Source organism: Ambystoma mexicanum, chromosome 7q (assembly GCF_040938575.1).
Source record: "Ambystoma mexicanum isolate Mex_15411 chromosome 7q, UKY_AmexF1_1, whole genome shotgun sequence".
Lineage (NCBI taxonomy): Eukaryota > Metazoa > Chordata > Amphibia > Caudata > Ambystomatidae > Ambystoma > Ambystoma mexicanum.
In genome coordinates, this window is record NC_090941.1 from 963985593 (window position 1) to 964008332 (window position 22740).

Here is a 22740-nt window from a genome sequence, read left to right on the forward strand (position 1 = left end):
TGCAGTCCAGCACCGGCAAGCATAACCCATAATGTGGCGGAGAGGTAACAACGGCGCCGGTAGCACTACCGGTGCCGTTGTTGCCTTTCCACCACATAAGTAATGAGGCCCATTGAGTGCTCAGTTTTTGAGAACTGAGTTTTTGGTCAATGGGCCTTATTAAGGGCATGGCTACCTCCAAACTCGGTTCCGGGTTCCCTGAATGGGGAAATACCAGGCCATTCCGACCTTGGAGGGCCCTGTATTTCCCCATTCAGGGAACGCGGACCCGGTACATCCCCATTCGAGCCCCCATAGAGCTCAATGGGAATGGGAAGCATGCTAACAACAGGCCCGTTAATGACGGGCCCGTTGTTAGCATGCTGGGCCACTCGCGGGACCCGCTAAGGACGTCTGATAAAACCAGGCTTCCAGAGCGGGTCTCGCGTGTGGTCCTTGTAATGAGGCGCTATGGGGTTAACGGCGCCGGCAGCTCTACCAGCGCCATTAACCCCATAGCGACAGGGTCGTAATGAGGCCCAATGTCTTCACACTTGTGGTGGGCACTACCATCTTGCATGACTGATTACCTTGATTTACATACTTTCCACCAACTTTGCACTCATGTGCCATCCTTTTGCCCATGTTCGGTTTGCAGTGCACACTACATTGAGTGGTGTCACAAAAGATGCAGGAACGGGTTACAGACCCAATGGATGACAGCCATTTTATACTCACATCGAGCCAGGTGGGCTGTCCAAATGAGTATATAGCATTCATGGTTACAAACACTTTAATTTTAGGGTAAATGTTGAGAACAATTAAATGAGCACCCAGCCTAGTGTGCTTTATGTCCTTAGTATTTAAAGTATGCAACCCAATTTATCAGGGACATATTTGTCAAATGTGAAAGATCTGTGGACATTCTTTTGTTCCTGAAATGTTCTCATAACAGTAGGTAAAAAAGTACAATACCATCTACCAGACTGCCCATCTTCGAATATGAACGGGTCTATCACAAAATCAATGTGTATGATATGATATATGATATGATGTGATATTTTATTTATATCGTGCTCGTACACAAGTGTTTCAGAGCGCCACCAGGCAAAAGGGAAGGGAACAGGGGAGAACAAAAAACTGCCATTTTACCAGGCCCAGTGACATTAAGAGCGTGTAAGTGCATGGGGAAGGGAAAAGGGAAAGTGCGGAACAGAAGATAGAACAGAATAAATAATTACAGTAATTAAATAAAGACAATAAACAGTGGTAGTGCAGCCAGCAAATGGCAAAGTGCTAGATTAGACTGATAGGGGGTATCTGATAAGTGCAGAAGAAGAAAAGCGGGTGGGGGACTGTATGGGTACAGATACAGACCACAGTGCAAGGGGTGGCATGAGGTGGCCCGGAGGTCCGGAGGTAGTGCAGGAGGGTTTGGCAGGGTGAGCAGGTACCTGGGTCCAACAGACAGAGGGTGGCCAGGTGCACAGTGCTGAGAGAGCAAATAGCCCAACACTGTGTGAAACGAACCCGCAGACTTGGCAGAGCGCTTCATATCCAAGGCGCCAAGGCCTGGAATGCGTTGCCAGCTACTTTTCGGAAAACCCGGGACTTATTTATGTTTCGGAAAACTCTTGAAGACTCATCTCTTCTATTAGAACAATTCTCTTCACTGGTAGCTGCCATCTTCTGTCTCTCGGCGCCTGGATGCCTACGCGCTTTGGCACGGTATAAGAAAAATAACATAACAAAATTAACATAACATAAAAGAGAGAGAGCGGATCAGGAGGGGAGAAAATGGGCAATGGCAGAAGCTAAGAGGAAGGTCTTTAGCGGCTTCCGGAACCAGAGATGGTTCACCTCAAGTTTCAAGATGGTAGGGAGGCTGTTCCAAAGGGAGGCCCCAGCCAAAGACAGATATCTACTCCCAGCTCATTTCTTTGAAAAACGACTGACCCTGAGGGAGTTATAGGTATAGAAGTGAAGGGCTCGAGAGGGGAGGTATTTACAGAGGGATAGTTGGAGGTATTTTAGACCCAGGCCCCAGAAACCCTTGTGGACAATGCAGAGGGTTTTAAACTTAAACCTTGCATCCACTGAGAGCCAATGAAGGGATTTCAGAGGTGGAGAGGTACGATCCCATGGCTTGAGGCCAAGGACAAGTCTTGCAGTCCTGTTCTGGATTAGTTGTAAAGGGCAGAGAGTGGTGGCAGGTAGATTTTGAAAAAGGCTATTACAGTAGTCCACCTAGAGAGAACAAGAGCTTGGGAGACAGTGAGCTTCTGAAGGAAGGAGAGTAAAGGCAGAGTACCTCTAAGGAGATGCAGTAAGATGTTTGACTTTTTAGGGACGTCAAAGATGACCCTGAGGTTCTTGGCCTCGCAGGTAGGAGTAGGAGGAGGTCCCAAGGAGGCCGGCCAGAGAGTGAGGGGAAAGGTTGATGGTGTACAAATGAGGAGGATCTCAGTCTTTTTGGCACTTAGGCAGAGATTGTTTGCGGCACACCAATTGTGAATGGCAATTAGGCAATCAGAGATAAGGGAAGGAGAGGAGGTGGCTGAAGGAAGCCTGAAAATGAGTTGGGTGTCATTAGCATAGCACTGGAAATTTGAACAGAACATGGAAATGCAATTGGTGAGAGTTGCCAGGGCGAGAGTTTAGACCCCTGTGGAACACTAGAGGTAGAGAGGGAGATAGAAGATAGGAAGGACCCAAGTTGTGCCTGGGAGGGTGGATCAGAGATGAAAGAAGTCAGATAGGCCAGAGCCTGATCAGTGATACCCAGGTTGTCGCATATACGATTGAGCAAGGTGGTATGGTTGACCATGTCGAAAGCAGATGAGAGATCAAGTAGGATGAGGACAGAGGGAATGTTAGAGTCAAGGTTAGAGAGCAGGTCTTCCCAGATGTTCAGTAGAGCAGTTTCAATACTTCTGGCAGCTCTGAAGCCAGATTGGTAGTCATGGAGAGAGCCAACAGAATCAGAATGAAGGTTAAGCTGAGAGATGGCCAGCTTTTCCAGGAGCCTACCCAAAAAGGGAGAAATGGAAATTTGGCGACAGTTAGCCAGACCAGAAGGATCAACTATGGATTTCTTGAAGAGAAGATACACAAGGGAGTGTTTCAGAGGGGAGGGGAAAGATCCAGGGGCAAAGGAGAGGTTGCAGAAATTGGCAAGGGTCGAAGCAGTGGTATCAATGTGGTCCTTAATGGTTTTGGAGGAACAGGGATGGACCTGGTTTGATGAGGCATTCATAGATCAGACTTGTCTAGTGACCTCATCAGGAGAGAAAAGAGGAAAGGAGGAAAAAGAGGGAGGGGGTAGCTGGAGGAGAGTCATCAACCAGAAAAGGAGAGGGGAGGGGGAGCATAGGAGAGGGTGGACAGGATATCCTGGGCATTAGAGATAAAGTTAGAGGCAAGGGCATTGCAAAGAGCCTGGAAGGCAGGATGAGGGGTGGAGACTGCAGCAGGGTTGGCCAGCTCCTTACAGATTTGAAAGAGTTTGGCCGAGTTGTTAGATGCTGCAGAGATGCGGGCTTGAATGTGGACTCTCTTTTTGGTGTGGATATAGAGTCGGTATTACCTTTGAAGCAGGTGGCAGGCCAGTTTGTCAGAAGATGAGCAGGAAGCCCTCCATTTCCTCTCAGCCGCCCTACACTTACGTTTAAGTGTAGATAGGTCAGAGTCATACCAAGAATTGCACTTGGCTTTGGACTTCAAACAGATCATCATGACAGCAGGCAAGAGCATCAATAGTAGCTGAAATAGAGGAGTAGAGCAGGGACAGGTCTGTGTCAGGGTGTAAGTCAGCCTGGGGAGGAGGAGAGGGAGAGAAGGTGACAGCGAAAACCTCGACTGACACACGCTTCACGGGCCGGATGTCCGAGAAGGTGGGTGGCAATCTTGGGATAAGCTTGCATGAGGGGATGAGATGGAAAGAAGAGAGGAGAGGAGGCAGTGATCACTCCAGGAGAGAGGAGTGGTGAGGGCAGCCAAGAGGCGGAGGCCAGAGGAGATCAAGACATCAAGTGTGTGACCAGCAGAGTGAGTCAGGCCGGAGGGAAGGCTAGAGGGGGAGAATGAATCGCAGAGGTCACGAAAGAGCGCAGATGAGGAACAGGGAGAATCAAGATGGACATTTAGGTCACCAAGGAGGAGGAGGAGTTGAGTGGTTGAGGTCAGGAGGGAGGAGGAGAGGTCAGCCCACTCAGAGAGAAAGGAGGTGATTTGACCAGGAGGTCGGTAGAGAGTAGCAACAGTAAGAGAGTGGCTAGGAGAGAGAGAGAGGCTGCAGACAAGGCATTCAAAAGAGGAGTAAGTCTGAGAGGGGATGATAGAGGCAGGAATCCACTCAGGGAAGATCAGGGCTACACCCCCTGTGGCTTGGGTGGATCTGGGGGCAGAGAGGATCTTGTAGCCATCAGGGAGGAGAGTGTCAAAGGTTGTGTCAGAGCTAGCCGTGAACCATGTCTCACTGAGACCGAGGACATCGAGGTCAAGTTCTTCTAGGAGGTGGCATATGTCAGAGGAGTGTTTGACAGCCGAGCAAGAGTTAAGAGTGGCCAGATGAAGAAGGTTGCCAGCCTTGAAGAGCTTCCAGGGAGGGTTACAAATCTGAGGTACACCCTGCAGAGGAGTGGAGTGGGCTTGAGATGGGGCAGAGGAGGAAGGAAAAGAGGGAAAGGTAACCAAGGGAGGAGAGTAAGCGGCAGCTGGAGATGAGAGGAAGTTGATGAGGCAAGGGAACCACCTATCAAAGAGGAGGAGATTGGCCTGAGGCCCTTGCACTATGACGGGGCCGTTTAGTTAGACAATAATGATGACTCTGGAGGAGCCAAAGAAATCCATGAGGACTTCCCAGCGGGTGCCACTATTAATGGAAGAGGAGGAGACAGGACAGAGCACAGAGATCATATAAGGAGTCCAGAGATCTGGCGAAGGAACGACATAGAGAATGTCAGTGAGGGTTTGTCTGGCAGAGGCTCTGGAGTAGGTATGAGTGATGTTAAGCGGCTTCACTTCAACACTACAGCTAAGTCAATGCCTAGTCTGGGATGCTGAGGGAAACCCTTATTGATATATTTTTAGGTCCAGTTCATGTACTCTGGATGACAACCCTTATATAACACCCCTCTCTTAGAATCCCCCTGACCCCACTGAGCCAAGACGTAGGTCTGTTTTGCAAATTTAAAAGGTTTATTTGAGAAATATAACAATATATATCTATCACACTTTTTATAATAAATTAATATTGGATATCACACTTAAAATATGACAGTGAACAACAATGGATAATGTTCTACTGGTAAACTGATTTGGTTACTTAGAAGTAGTATAGAGGATGAGGTAGCTGAAATGCTTTATGGTTTCAAGGAAATGCAAGGTGGAATAAATGCAGTACAGAAAATAAACTGATATGGTTTCACAAGAGATAATGTGTTCACTTTTCCCCTGGTGGTAATTCACCCCCCCCCCCCTATATGCAATGCAAGGAGATGGAAGTAACACACACAGTCTTCAGGAATACAATCAAATAGAATACGGAATTCAGTTCCCCCCCCAGCAAGCTTAGACAACATGTATGCTTTTTAAAACACGGGCAAGAGTGCTTTGTGTTGTGGTGGCAAGGAAGTGAAAAATGCTAAAATTGCTTTTAATTCCCTATAGGAGGTTCAGGGTGAGTGGTAGACACTTTAAATCAGTTCAGGTCAGCCCTAACAATGGTCCAGGGATGGTTATTAGGTTGCAAACGAATTTTAGCAGTTCAGGCAAAAAGCGGCTATCTTTTTACAGATGACGAAATCAGGCCAAATCGCAAATCGCGGTAAATTTTGCGAGTGCGTAAATCGCGATTGCGGTAAAAGTATAAGGAGTAGGATTCCAGAGATACGGACGATTTAATAAAGGTAGGTTTTCAGATTTAAAGTAAAACTCAAAATGACAGGTGACAGTTTGCAGCTTTAGAATGACAGATAGCTCGCAGCTTTAGAATGACAGATGACAGGATTTCTAGGAGGCTGTTCTAATTAGGTTAAAATAGTTTGGATTAGATTATTTTAACTAAGAGATTGGGTTCTGCACAGTTTTGGCGGATACTCACTCCTAATTTTGAAATGAATGGGCCACGTCACAGATCTGGTCAACACGTCCAGCGGCGGTTCTCTCTGCTCGGCGGGTCAATCAGGCACCGGTTCTGCTCACAGTGATCTGGATCTCTGGTTCTGCTCACAGCGGTCTGGGTCTGGTCTGCGGTTCCGGCAAAAGTTCTTAGCAAAGGATTCAAACAGCTCGCCCGGCTGTTGAATAGTTTGGTTAGGTTTGCTGGATTCTGAAGGCCTGCTGAGAATACTTGTGCTTGCAGTGGGCCTTCTAGGTTCAAAGTTCTGTAGTCTATGGGTCCCTGGTTCTGGTCTATGTCTGGATGGGATGTCGGCCGTCAAAATGCTCCGCAGAAATGGAAAATGAATGTCTCTACCTGTCCCAGCAGTCTCTTTTTATGTGTTTTGGAAGTGGGTGTGTGCGTGGCATAACTGAGCCTGCCCCTCTCTACTTGTCATTGGCCCAATTTTCCCCTCTCCCATGATTGGGGGGAGGAAATGGATTGTCATCATGATGAGGTCTGTTTATGGGTCAGATGATCCACCCCTGGTCAATTTGCCCACAAATCTATATTTGATTCAAGTACATATTTCCCAGATGCACAATTTGTTGAAATTACCTGTACATATTACACATTGCTTCCGGTAGTCTCTGTTCCGACTCTGGCATTTGTAGGAACTTGCATTCAAAAATGGCAACTTATTTTCAATTTTAGTGGGCTTTGCAATATGGGATTTTCATCAAAAATTATACAAAGGTACATTTCTCTTCCACATATATCCCAGTAACTTTCCATGACTCTAGCTTAAATACATTGTCTACAATATTCATAATTAGCAGGGTTTTGCCCCAGAACATGGTACAAATTGGAGTTTGGACGCAAATCGTGAGGGCATTTTCCATACTAAGACTCTCAAAGTTGTACATTCCTGTCATTTGGTTACAATAAGTTATCACCGTTTCTATAAAATATATATTTGTTGCAATTCAACTCCCCAAAGTGTTTGGGTCCGCCTCCAGAAGTCTGGGTGGGTCAGTGATCACATGTCTCTCCTTGCTGGCAGAGGGCTGTTGACAGGAAACACTCAAAATTAACATACCCCATTCAACTGAAAGGGGCTATTGTCTCTCTCCTCCAGGCTGAAGGGGAAACCCCCTCCCTCTCACTCAGAAGGGCCATGTGATATCCTGCCTCCTGTTGTGAGTCTCTGGGGTGTTAAGAGTCCTCAGCCTCTTGGCCTCTGGGAACAGCAGGTGGCTAGGATTTTCAATTAACCAACAAGCTTTGAAGTCCCTGCCCCTCTTGCAACTCCTAAATACAGTTTCCGCCGCCTTGGGGAATTTGTCAGTACTGCATCCATTTTTGAGTTGTCTTGAATTTGACAGGAGATTTTTGCTATTATTTTGATAGGCATCTTTACATTAGAGTGGTGATGTGGAAACCCCCACAAGAAGGTTGTATCTTTGGAGTGGTCTTGTGCCAACTGCGCAGTTCTCCTGGATTCTGGCGTGAATGTGGGCGGCGACAGCTCATCCCCACATCCACCCAGTCTATTGATTTAGTTTGTTCTGGGATAGAATAATGGACGGCGCCAGCTCATCCCCACATCTACCCAGTCTAAGGATTCAACATGGGTCAAAACTCTTGACAGTGATGGGGAGACCAGGGATGGAGGTCAAGGTATCCTTTTTAAATTTCTTCTTTTCAGACTTAGTGAGAAGGGGAGGATAGTTGATAGAGAAGAAGTTAGAGTAGATAGGAGAAACAGCACCATGGGCAGGCAGAGAGAGGAAGCAGTGGGAGAAATATGCAAATACAGCGGTATGGAACAGTCACTGGGCAGGCAGGTTAAGTATACGGCCAAAGTAAAATGCAAAACCCACCAAAAATAAACACACCCAAATTTGACTTTCTAAAACACACCCACATTTGACTTTCTAAAACACACCCAAATTTGACTTTCTAAAACACACCCGAATTTGACTTTCTAAAACACACCCGAATTTGACTTTCTAAAACACACCCACATTTGACTTTCTAAAACACATCCAAATTTGACTTTCTAAAACACACCCACATTTGACTTTCTAAAACACATCCAAATTTGACTTTTTAAAACCCACTGCAATATGCTTATCAGAGGGTTTGATAAAGTGCCTTGTTCAATAAAACAGGTCTTAAGATTTTACTACAACTACATTATATACTGGAAGTGATCATTACAAATTAAAATTTCATAATTTTAAAAAGAAACATTTTACAATGTAAGTAAAATTAAATAAGTTACTCAAGTTATCTCACAGAGAATGAGTACTGGTTCGATGTATGATATGCTGGGTACATCTAGATATGCTCCCTAAAGTGTTTATGGCATAGTAACTTGAAGAAAATGCAATTCATTATTGAGGCAGTTGTCCTACCCACCATCACTATAGCACTCCAGCCCTGACAGACAGTGTTGAGTGGACTGTTGCTTACATGTACAGGCCCTGCCACTCTGCTGCCCCACCCACCAACAGATTCCCACTTCCCCAGCAGCTGCATATGAACTCCAGCCCGGGTCCAGGCAGCCATTGTTGAGGAGGCTGCTGGTCACATGACCAGACCCTGAAACTCAAGTGACCCACCAACCAACTATTTCACCTGTCCTCCTTTGGCGTCCCCATCACCGGCATCCTCTGCAAAGGGTGCATGAAGACAAGGACCTTACCTGTTTCCTCCTGTGCGGGCCTGATTGGGGCAAAGGTCAGTTTTTCTGCACTTCACACACATCACTGTGTCTCCTGCCACCACACCCTATCCCTATATTTTGTAGGATTCACAGAGCCGACCGCTCAAGCAGCCCCAGTCAGCTATCTTGATAAACTTCATCAACATTCCATGTGCTCACCTACAACATGCTGCAACTACCACAACTCACAACCTTATGCTGATTAACTCCTGCTCTGTGATTGCTCACACCACTGACAGTAGCAATCTCACATCCTACAATGATCTTGGCACTCTTTTTATCACACAAACCTGGTCAACACCCACCTCTTCCAACATCATCCTCCTATCTCATGGTTAGTGTATCTTAAATACTGACCGCACAGGATAATACAGTGATGAACAAATCAAATCGTGGCACTGGTACTCCTCTGCGCAAAGCACTTACTAATAAATTGGATAGTTAACTGACAAAAAACTGGTACTGATTAGGTTAGTGTGGTATTGCAGCATGCACCAGCGACAACAGACTCTAAGTCCCCTATGTGCCTGACACATGAGGAAAACTAAATCTTATGGCTGAGTGCAACTTCATCATCGGATTAAACTATATTCAAAGAGATTTACTGGCTCTGTATGATAATCAAAAAAACTCAATACCAGTTCTTTCAAATCCCTATATGCCAGTTCCCCTTAATACACAACAATGATGTCATCTTAAACATCACGTACAGGCCACCTCAGGGAATTTGGTGACTTCATCAATGGCTTCTCCAACCTTCTCTAAGCCAAAACGATATATTTCTCTAATAACTTCTTTCTCAGAGTCTTGATTGTTCCCTAGTCTAAACTAGCAAAACAGCTGCATGACTTACTACTATCCTTGAACAACTCCATGGACCTCAAACAAATTGGACTCTCCCCCACATATGTTCATGGCCACACATGGTACCTCATCTTTGCATCTTGCCTATTCATTCCATGCACAGACCCACTCCCTCTTGATTGGACTTAGGACACTGTGACCCCTATACCCTTAAAGCACACATCATTGCCACATGAAGGCCAGGCTAAATGCCCAGGGATTGAATGCCACTTTCAAGAACTTCCCAGAGGACACCCTAGAGCAAGGTTGTCCAACATACGGCCCGCGGGCCACAATGCAGCCCTCCAAGCCAGTTTATGTGGCCTGCGAGGCTCAAGAGACAAACAGCCAAAGGAATCATTAGGCCAGGTTACATTTCTCATTTCGTTGTGATTTCCATTGGACGAGAAACAGCCAATGGAAATACTGTTGCCATGCAAGGCACGTTATAGCAGTGGGAAAAAAAATGCCTTGCATGGTCACAGTATTTCCATTCGCTGTTTATCAGCCAATGGAAATCTCAACACGTAATGTGTGTGGGTGAAGTGAAGGGCACACAGCACCACCTTCACACATTAGTATGAGCCTGCGTGTGAGCCAGTAGCCCAGCATCACGGTCACCGAAGCCTGGCTCTGGTAAGTGTTGGCTATGTTTGTCGGGTCCGTGGACCCAGCAGATTTATTTATTTCTGCAAATTGCAGAAATAAATAAATTAACCGGGTCATGGCAGAGGACCGGGATGTGGCAAAGGACTGTTAGTGCCTCGGATCCCCTCTTGCAGGGAAGTTACAGTCCTCAGCCACGGTTTATTTATTTATTTGAGAAATGTTTGTCAGGTCCGTCGACCCAGTTAATTTATTTATGTTTGTAATGTTTGTCAGATACAGGCACCTGACAAACATTGCATGAATAAATAAATTAACTAGTCGTGGCAGAGGACCGGGATGTGGCGAAGGACTGTTACTGCCTCTGGGGACCTCTTGCAGCACCACCTTCACACTTTAGTAGGAGCCTGCGTGTGAGCTAGCAGCCCAGCATCATGATGACTGAGCCTTGGTTCTGAGAGTGTTGGCTATGTTTGTCGGGTCCGTGGACCCAGCAGATTTATTTATTTGTGCAATGTTTGTCGGGTACCTATATCAGACAAACATTGCAGAAATAATTAAATTCACCGGGTCGTGGCTGAGGACCGGGACATGGCAGAGGTCTGTAACTGCCTCTGGTGGTCCCTTGCAAGGGTCACCAGAGGCAGTTACAGTCCTCAGCTACGACCCAGTTTATTCATTTATGTGAGAAATGTTTGTATGGTCCCAGCAGATTTATTTATTTATGCAATGTTTGTCGGGTACGTGTATCCAACAAACATTGCATAAATAAATAAATCAACCGGGTCGTAGCTGAGGACTGGGACGGAGGCCTGTAACTGCCTCTAGTGCCCCCTTGAAGGGTAACCACGGTAACCATTGCAGCCTGCACTGAGTGGGAGTAATAGCTTGAAGTGCAAAACCTTTAGCAAGATTTGGAAAGCATTGTTCTTAACCAGCTAAAGCTTTGCTTATGTGTTAGATTCCCAGGCAACATATCCATAATGCAGATGTGTTGACACAAAGTCATGATCAGTAGCTCTGTCCTGAGTGGGCACAAATCTCTGATTGTTCAGAAAATAATACCCAAGCATTAATATTAAGGCTACGGCCAGTCAGGTCTCAACCTGCCCATTTGGTTGACAGGGAAGGGTTCTACTCCATTAGTTCTTGCTAGCTTCCACACTCAGCCTCCAGTGTCTTTGTATAACTCCCAACCACCATTTCTGCCTTGTCTGGGTTCAATTTTAGCTACTTCCTACACCTAAGAGGAAGATTGTCATTTAATCCAGACCTGTTTCAGGATTGCTTTGAAATGAGACATATAGCTCTGCCTGGTGCTGCAGGCTATGCCCCCATACTATATCACAAAGCAGCCTGACATGCACTTAGAGCAGTAGAGGGAATATAGCCACCATCCCTTGGATCAGAGACTTGACCCGCAGATAATAAACATACCCATGCCCAGGCTCGATGTTGCCATGCAGAAAAGTGATCCATTCAACAACGGTTTCCAAAATCCCTGCCATGCAAATGAGAGACCAAAGAAATATCGAGGCTTAGTACCACCAAAAATTAAATACGCCAGTCACGAGTTCAGAGGTACATGTACAATTTTAATAGGCAGATAGCTATCTGGTCATGGGTTTATATACACTTGGCCACAATCCCGATTACATCATCCAGCCCATCTTCAAGTTAACAATTCACTAGGGTTCATACCCAGTTCACATTGCTAATACAGAATCAATGTTTTCCTCAAACATTAGACATGTTTTTCTGCATACATAGCACAATGGTAACATTTGTTTTCAAGCTTAAAGTAAGGCCAGTTTCAAGGAAGAATCACAAAGATTTCTGCAAAGGTACACGGTTTTAGCTATTCACCATTCTGTTCACAGTTTGCATGAGGATGACGCTATTGGTACAGAATATATATTCAACCAAAGGAAGGGAAACACAAATTATAAATAACACAACATATTATACCCTCTGATACCAAGTATCTTAACGCAACCACTTAGCAAATGTGGGCTGCATATTGTGTAATTAATAGCACACACAATGTTTCCTAAAATATCATATTTTAATGTATCAAAAAACATTAAAAAAAACACATATACACAACATAGTAGTATACAATGATAAAAAAATTCCACCTCACAGAATGAAGTTCACAAATGCTTGAAACACCAAAACACAGTTGCAACGTAATTTATCTTGCTTCCTACTGTGTCAATATACCCCAATATATATGTTTCTGTCCTTAATGTTGTGAATAACTGGACTTTCTTCAGGGGCAGAAATTTGTCTTGTGCTGTAGGTAGATCTTTTTTGTTCCTCTACACACCAGATTCCTATGTCTAAGGGTACATACAAAAACAAACACATTACTAAATGGGCATTTTGGGTTTGATTGCTAAACCTAGCCAAACCGTAATCACCAATAGGGTGGGCAAGTATGCAATTAATAATATACCTGAGTCAAACAGTTGTAGAGATACATGTCTTCAAGTTTATTAACAGTTCCAATTCTTGTTCTTCACCTTTCTAGTGGAATGGAGAGTTCACTCTCATGGGCCAATACCTAAAACCAATTTCAAAGAAACTAACTTCAATATGAAAAATGGTAAATGTTTACCAACTTCCTCCACCAAGTCACCAAACCAACAATGGGACACAAACTTAAACCTCACCCATGAACATGGAGACGGGTCTCTTCTCTTTAGAAGGAGTCTTCAAATGTAAGTTTCCACAACTCCGTTCCTTTGATTACTAAAACAAAGGGTTTGTGGCAAGACAAAGCACTCAATGAGTTCAAAGTAAATGGGGTAATACACCTACATACTCTCAAACCCACACCAGCCCCTTACCTTAGTTCATGCTGACTACTTTATTTCAATCGAAACAAGGAACAGACTACTCAGGTACAGTCTAATTCCAAAAGGTGCCTTTCCACTCCGTTACGGACAATTCAGGGCAATCAATTACACCAACTTGCCTATAGTCAAAAACAGACCCAAAATTAGCCAAACCACTGTTAAAAGTCACAAAACTGTCACTAACTATTGGATATTACCATTAGTACCAGCCTCCCTCTTACCTCTCAGAGGTAAAAAATGCAATTCAATAATGCGTCTGTCATGGTCCTCTCTGAAGTAAAAGAGCTCCGACCATCGGCCGTTATACACAACAACCACACGTATTACATTACGAATTTGCGCAACGTGATGACATCATCGCGATAAACGTTGCACAATGACATCACACATCGTTACACCGGTAGTTGTGGTTGTTGTCCAGGCAACCAAGGTTGATAATGGCTGTCACAGATTTAATACAAGAAACACCACTTCAAGGCATGATGGTAACTAGTTGGTCTTTCCATAGACATCCATCACCTTGACAATTTTGTTCTGCCATCAACCTGTGGGGGCATTATTCCAAAACCTTCATATACATAATACAAAAAGGCAAGTGAAGCACATCCATCTCCATTATTTCTAGATAGTTGTGAAAAAAAGCCCAAATGACATTTGTTCCTCTTGTTTCACATCAAACAAATGTCACCACAATATACATTGAAGAAAACACCCACAGATGAACACATTGAGCAACCCACTTTAGTACAGAATGCAAATGAAAACTATATCATTATAATATACTGCTTATTCATCATTTTTACTGGCAGTACAAATGTGGTAACTGCATAGGAATATCCTATCAGGAAGTGCAATGCTCCATCCACCAGGCTATCCGAATGCAGATCTTATTAAATATTGTGCCACTCAATATTTTCATTCAGCCCTGTCACATGACTGTTTGTTAAAAAGATGAGTTTCTGCTCCAAATTAATTAATTTTCTGTTAATTTCTTCCTGAGTTCTCCCTTTTACCTTCTTCAAGATACACCACTCAAATTCCATGAAGGAAAGACCCTTCTTGTCATAATGTTTCACTGATGGTGCTTTGTCAGTATGGTTCTTTAGACAGCTCTTATGCTCAATCATGCGCGTCTTGAACTTCCTGTTAGTTTTCCCTATGTAAAACAAGGCACACAGACATCTGATCATATGAATTACATTTTCTGTTTGACAATTGGTATGTTCCTTCAAAGTCCATTCTTAATTCAAACCCAGATTTACAGAAGTCATTTTGTGTGTTAAAGGGCACATTACACAGTCACCACAAGGGTGGTGTCCCACTACTCGCGGTAAAACCCACAGTGTACTTTGTGTGACATCAGAGTTAACAATCTTATGTATGTCGTTTTTCATTACCAAGTTGTGAATATTAGTACTCTTTTTAAATGCCACCAATGGTGGCGGAATGGTCATGATCTTTTTCCAATTCCTGCAGATAATATTCTTGACTTTGTAAGATACATTACTGAAAATATTAACAAACACCAAGGGAATCTCATGTTTGTCTTTACTTTTCGTTGCAAAGAGAGCTTCCCGGTTGTTATCAAATGCTTGCTTGGCTGATTGTTTAACAATTTTAGCAGGGTAACCTCTATCAATCAGTTTGTCCATTAGTATGTTAGCACCCTCTTCATAATAAAGTCTCATACTGCTATTGCGTTTAAGATGCAAAAATTACCCAAAAGGCAAGTTGTCACGTACATTCTTGGCATGATGGCTCTTATAGTGAAGAAGTGCATTTCTGTCAGTGCCTTTCGCAAACAGTTTGACCCAGAGCTGGTTGTCTTTATGGTAGATCGTCAGGTCCAAATAGTTGACTTCAATGGAGCTCATAAATGCGTGCATTTCAGGTATCTGTTCTGATTATTCAACCATACCAAGAAGTTATTAGCTTCGTTAATCGACCCATGCCACACCATAAAGACGTCGTCGATAAATCTCAACCATTGTATTATTTGAGGTCTGAATGGATTAGACCTCAAAATAAATCAGAATAAATCACTGTTTGTTCCACCATATCGACGTACAAATTGGCTAGATTAGGGGCCATGGCTGCACCCATGGCCGGCCCTTCCACCTGTATGTAGAATTGCCCCAGAAATTGGAAAAAAATATTGACCAAAGCTGTTTCGGCACACCATAAAATAAAGGCGTTGCTCGCAGGATGGTTGTCTTCTCATCGTAATAATGTTTCTTCTACCACTTCCAAGGTCGCTCTTTCAGGGATGTTAGTGTATACAGATTGTGTGTCTAGACAAATCAGTACGTCTCTGGTGGAATCAAAGGACAAGCCATCAATTTTCACAATGGCATCTCTGGTGTCTTGCACATAACTTTTCATTTTCATTACAAATGGATGTCGATAGATATCGACATATTTGGACAAGGGATCCAGAATGTAGTTGACACCTGACACTATGGGTCTGCCTGGAGGATTCTCCTTGTTTTTATGAAACTTAGGTAAGATGTAAAAGATGGGGGTTCTTGCTGTTTTCCTAGTAAGGTAATCCCCTTCCTGTTTACTAATTAACTGCAGGTCTACTGCTTTGTCAACTTTCTCCCTTATCATTTTGATAAGGCCAGGATTAGGATCTTGGTCAATTTTCCCATAGCTGTTGTTATCTGCTAATAATCTGTGACATTCCTCAATGTGATTCTTTTTATTCAAAATAACAATGGCCCTCCTTTACCCGCCTGACAGATAACAATCTCGTCATTTTTGCCCAGGTCGCGTAACATCGCATTTTCTGACTGGCTCAGATTGGAATTCTTAGAAATACCTTGGGTTTAGAGTTTTTCTACGTCACGTAGGACCTTCTTTTCGAAGACCAACGATTCGGGAGAGTGCGTATGATAGGGAGGACAAAAAGTAGAGTGATTTCTTAGGCCACTAAAATTAGTGTGTGTACTAGCGAGTTGATCCTCAAAACGTTCTTTTAAATGCACTTTACACATAAAAGCGTTAAATTCCAATCTAAATTCGAAAGGGTTGTGGTATTTAGACACCACAAAATTTAGACCTTTATTAAGGCATCATTCTTCATCCTTGGATAGAATCTCGCTGGATAGATTGCAATGTTACGCGACCTGGGCAAAAATGTCATGATTTCATATGGTCTATTATGAAACATAACATACAACACAGTACAGAAACCTTGTTTATGTGTGGGGATTACTCACCCACATATGCTTACCCCTAGGGATACTTGCCAGATTTTTGCAAACTGATAAAAAGAAGATTTTGAACATGCAGCTAGATACTTGCCAGTGTCATATTCTAGATTTGGGGGTCATGCCAATATGATGATATGATAGTTAATTTATATAGCACCTATACACAATATGTTTCAAAGTGCTTCAAGGCAAGGGAGGGAACAAGGAAAAGTACAATGGCATTCTTACAGGCCATGAACAGTAGGGATGTGAAATTAACTATCGTACTCGGCCTGATGACATTTCAGATAGTGCAGGAGGAGAGAACAGAGAGTAAGCGGTCAAAAAGAGTGGAGAAGCAAGAGGGGAGAGTGAATACAATTGCAGAGGTCAGTAGTAACACATAATGTTGCACGCCAGGATACAAGATGAAGATGGGAACAGCATGATTCAGGGCCACCATGAGAAAGGGTGACACACTGTGGATCAATGAAGTTCATAAAAGTCAAATCCAGCATTGGCCACAAGACGGTGATGGTGAAACCAGAATGTATCAGGATAGACTCCTGCAGAAGTAGGATGGAGAGGGGTAAGGGGGAGCAGGGAAGAAGAATCAAGCAAAACAGGCAACACCTGTGTGCAAGAAGGGGTGGGCACAAGGGAACATCACGGGGGACCAGAAGGGTGGGGATGGCCTGTGGTGACATAGGGAGTAAACACAAGTTGGTGCATGCTTACATGCTGTCTGAGTAGGGGTTGGGCCCATGGATCCTCCTGGTCGGAACAGGTCCAAACAGGAATTGCACTTTTCTTTATCTTACCTTCGCTTCGGATGCCCGGGCGAGAGACATCTTTCATCTAAAAGTTAAGAGCAGGAAGGAAGAGGCAGGGCTAAGTAGGTGGGTGGTGCTTAGGCCAGGTGACCTAGATCCACTTGCACCTGCTCCCCATCTGCAAAGGAAAAGAGGCTGGAGGGCTCCTTAAGTAGGGAAAAAGAGTGTCAAAAAGGAGGGCACCAGGTGTGCGGGGCTTGCTAAGTAGGAAAAAAGAGCGGCAACCAGGAAGGCACCAGGTGGGCCGGACTTACTAGGTAGGGAAAAAGAGCAGCAACTAGGAAGGCACCAGGTGTGTGGGGCTTAGGCCAGGTGACCAAGATCCACTTGGACCTGCTCCCCATCTGCAAATGAAAAGAGGTTGGAGGGCTCCTTATGTAGGGAAAAAGAGCAGCAACCCGGAAGGCACCAGGTGGGCGTGGCTTGCTAAGTGGGGAAAAAGAGCGGAACCAGGAAGGCACCAGGTGGGCGGGGCTTAGTCCAGGTGACCAAGATCAACTTGCACCTGCTCACCATCTGCAAAGGAAAAGAGGCTGGAGGGCTCCTTAAGTAGGGAAAAAGAGTGGCAACCAGGAAGGCACTGGCCCAGGCATTTCTGGGGGCAATGTGGAAGTGGAATAGGAAATTTCTGAGGCAATGTAAAAAACAAAAAAAGACTTGGGATACGCATGGGAGAAATGTGAATGTGTCACAGGTCCATCCAAAAGGCAACTTGCAAGTTCCCTCTGGTAAGTCTGGGAGCCTAATGAAAGTGGCATAGAGGTTAATCCCCAACTCAACCCTCACATGAACCCCTAAACACCACAGCATTGAATAACAGAGTATAAATAACTGATATAGAACCAATAAAAGCAACTAGTGAAACCATATATTCAATCAAAAAAAAAAAGAACATAGAGGACTCCGGGGAAAAGCAATGCAGTGTAAGTATATTACAATCACCTCGACACCAGACCTCGAGCTCAGTTATTTATTCTAAAATGTTTTTTATGCATAGACAAAATAACCTCTAATTGCTGACATTATAAATATGAAAATTGAACTAATGGCGGGACAGACCACTAAGCTTTAAGTGAGAACCATGAAATCAGCTCTTAATTTAATAAACATGCACGCTGTTTAGCCTTTTTTATGTGTCAGAATCGTGTGCAAACATGTCTGATATTCTATCCAGTCTCAAACTTTAAGGCCTATCATCTGTTAGTAAATCAATGTCATATTTAATGCCTTCGGTGCATATTTGTCTTGATAATAAATTCCAGCCCTCCTTATTTTTTTTTCCTTTTAGAACAGAGAAACTCTGGCATCCATTCCTTTGCGAAACCTACGCCATCTGCGTGGGCCAACACTCCTGAGACGTTTCAATAAAGTACATTTAAATCAGATAAACCTTTTTTTTTTATCTCTGACACATGTGCACATAACCTCTTTCACAAAGTTTGCTTGCATGTGTTCAGATTTCAGCTATATAAAGAGGGGCGGAATCACAAAGAATCATTTTTTTAGAATTATGCAAGGAGTCGGTATTCCTACATCCAATCATAGCTAACATCTGAAAATAATGTGTAATTTACTACTAATAATATTTATTAATGTGATATAGTTTTGTACAAACATATTAGCTTTACACCAAAAAGTTTGAAAAGCTATAATTTTATCATGCATGTCCTCTATACTTTTATGAAGGCACAGCCTTATTTAAATCTCTGACTGTAGGATCAATTGCAGCGTTTTATTTTACTTCTATGCCTCAATCATCTACCTGTTCTGGTGGCTAGAGGCCCGGAAATGGAATTAGGTGTAGCCGAAAGGTATTGCAGAATATGCGAACTCTCTATGGAGCCTGAAACTGCCCACCACGTTTTCACACTATGGGCCTCATTAGGACCCAGGCGGTAAGGGGTGTACGGCGGTGTAAACAGCGCCGACCCTTACCGCCTGATTCCGAGGTCCCTTAGCGCCATGGAGGATTTAACACCTGCTTTTATCAGGTGTTAAAATCCATGGCGCTAAGGGACCATGTTGTTAATTACGCCACCGTAATTTACGGTGGCGTAATTAACGCCTTCCCCACTCCCATTATGCCCTATGGGGCAAAAATGGGAATGGGGAAGGGTAAATGGGGATTGGGGATTTACCGACCCGCCAACCTCGGAATGGGGCGGTAAGTCCGCCAACCACCATGGCGTAAACATAGTTTTGGTAAAGGTACGACCCAGGCGGTAACTTACCGCCTGGGTCGTAATGAGGCCCTATGTCCCAGGATGAGAGTGAAATGTATTAAATACTTGGGTAATTTACTACTGCTGGGGCCAGATCACAGAAATGATGCTCTGGTGCAAGTTCAAAGTTGCACGGTATTAGCACTAGGGCAAAGTTTGCCCAAGTGCAAAAATCATTAGGGTGGTATTAGAACACCTTTGCACCATGATAAGTGATACATCTTCAATTAATTTTTTCAGCCGGGCAAAGTTGACACTAGTGCTAATACGGAATGGTGTCAGAACTAGGGCAACTTTACCGTGGTGCAAAAATATATTGAAAGAGCATGTGTTTTGCACCTGGGCAATGTTTTGCCGAGTGCTTATACCATGAAAACATTTACTCATCACGGTGCAAAGGTTTACGGCCCCAATGTTTTTTGAACTAGGGTAAGCTTATAGTGCTAATACCGTGCAATTTTGCACTTGCATTGTTTCTGTAATCTGGCCCGGATTCGCAAAAAAGGCCCTCTTACCACCACATTTGGTGGTCTGACATGGAATACCATGCTCTGGAACAATTCACAACATCTCAGACAAAACAAAATTAGATATCAGAAAATGACTTAAAATCAACTTTTTTCTTTGACTTCAAAGTACATTTACACTTCATATCCTCTCTGACATCACACATTACACGCATTACATGCACTTTCACACCTAACACTTACACATGGAATGCTCAGGTATAACTGAAGTATGTTCACTTGTGTGGGTGTGCACCTCTTCCCCATTGAGACACACCACTGACAAACTCGCAAATCTCCATAACGGTCTTGAGAAAGCTCCTTGTTGCTGGTCTTGGAGCAAGATGTTATAACACAAGCGTGACCCAAGAATAACACCACACAACTTTTATGACTTAGATTCAATCTCTAATCACTAAGTAAAGTAACACTGTCCCTCAGAGAAGAACTAAACTCTCTCTTAGAACCCACAATGACACTAGGGAGCAAGATGCACATCCGTAATTCACACAACTAGGCACAAGACACACAAAATGTGTAAATCAAGTTATGATTCACTCTAGGGTCCTTCATGAATGTGTAATAATGTACTCATCTGAAGTTATTATTTATCCCTGGAGAAAGTTTAATGTATGCCTGGGAAAAAACTCTGCACACCAGCATCGGCAGAATTTTTTCTCCATGAAATGTAGAACTTTAGCCAACTTTTCCAGGTAAAGTTTGAAGATAATAAATGGGTCTGACAGTCATCTGAAAGGGAACAGGAAACAACAATGTTCTCCCAGCACCACCAGGGAGTTCTCATATTCCCAGCTCTTCTTCCATTTCATAATATTGTGATCCTGAGCTTTCCTCGGTCAGTGTTGGTTGGACAGCTAAACCCCAATCCCTGCCAGCGGTACCTCATAGCCCTGGAAAGCAGTGTGCAGTACCTTCACATTTGTCCTAAACCACCTAACTCAGTACACTGTTGGTGTGCTGTTCCACCCAGCAATTCCCTGCAAGAGTTTAGCAAGGATTTGTGCTTTGGTCACAAACGATGAAACAAGCTGCGGTAAATCAGGCCGGCGCATATGTTTTCTAGTTCTGTGGTGCAGTGCCAAGACAAATGCCTTGACTGATCCTCTCTATCTGTGATCTTGTCCATCTTAAATTCCTCATTGAAATTCCCTTTACGCCTGCCTTTGAAGCAACCAGCTTTGCAAACTATTAGCCATTTCAATAGAGACGCAGTGTACATTCATCTGGAATTGCATTTTCAATGATCAAGTTGCACGCTTGGTTGTTTTCTGATTCAATTACCAATTCGTTTGCTTGTACATGTGCCAGGCAAACTGTTATTGACTTAATTACGAAAGAATCTCTTTGGAATATGTTTTCTCTGTGTGCTAAGGAATAATTGCTTCATTACTGCCCATGGAAGCCAAGCATGCCAAGTCTCTAAGTGGTTTTAGGAAGGAGGAATGAGTCCAATGCAGGATAGAACAATTAATTGCTGCACAAAAAATCATACTTCTTGCATATGGAGAATTCACATGCTCAAATCCTATGCAATTTCGAGGCACACACTCACATCACAGCATGCATGCAGCCAAACAACACAGGGAAAAAAAGAAAACACAAGTCGCACATGAGCCAAGGAAATTCTCACTGTGGTTGTCTCCTGCAGATAGATTTTATTTTTTATTTTATTGAGCATTTGTAAGGCACTTTATACAGTGTCAAATACAGTGTCAAAGTGTCACAAGGCTAATGGGGAGGGAGCAGGGGGAATAAAAAACGATGGCAAACATATACACCCACTAGGCCTTGTGGCATTCGGCCGTGCAGGTGCAATGAGGTGAAGTGCAGGGGAAGGGAATGGGGCGGGGAACAGAGGAGTGGACAAGTGCTGTCGGAGGGCCCGGAAGGGAAGTACTAAGGGGAGCCAGGAGGAGAACCTCAGGCTAAGTGCTAGTACAGGCAAGTCTCAAGGTGGGATATGGCGCCACCATGCAGGGGGCCGCTGGGCAGTGCAATGGGGGAGAGGTGGTGGTATTGGCTGGGAGGAAGGGTCTGGGATCCTGTGTGATTCATGGAGATCAGGCCACCAGTCACAGCGGCAGTGGGATGATTAGCAGGGAAGGAGAGAGGGAAAGTAGAGAAAAGCAGAGTTTTGAGCCATTTACGCAATGTAAGGAGGCCTGGCTCAAGCCTAAGAGGGACAGGGAGGCTGTTCCAAAGGGAGGCACCAGCTGAGGAGAGCCCTGCCTCCCCACTCTGCTTGGAGAAGTATTTGACAGAGAGATGGAATTAGAGTAGCGTAGGGCTCTAGCAGGGGAGTATTTAAGGAGCGAAAGTTGGAGATAGCATGGTCCCAGGCCCCACAAGGCCTTGTGGATGATGCAGAGGGTCTTGAATTTGATCCTTGCAGCCACTGGGAGACATCTGGGAGATTTTAGGGCTGGAGAAATGCAGGCCCTGGGTTTAAGGCCATGGATAAGCCTTGCAGCCATGCTCTAGATTATCTGGTGGGGGCCAAGGGAGGAAAGAGGGAGATTGAGAAAAAAGCTCTTGCAGTAGTCCAGCCTGGAAAGGACCAGAGCTCTGGAGACATTAAGGCTTTGGGGGAAAGCGAGAAAAGGAAGACTGCCTCTGATTAGGTGGAGCTAGAAGTGTGACTTCTTAGTAAGGTTCATGAGGTGAGGGGTGAAGGAGAGAGCAGAGTCAAAGTTTTTTTGCCTCACAAGATGGTGGGTGTAGAGGGCCCAAGGAGGGTGGCCAGAGGAGGAAAAGAGGGCAGAGGTGTCCCGACGAAGATCCCCATCTTACTGGCATTGAGGCACAGATCATTTGCTCCACACCTAAATGGCAAACAGACAG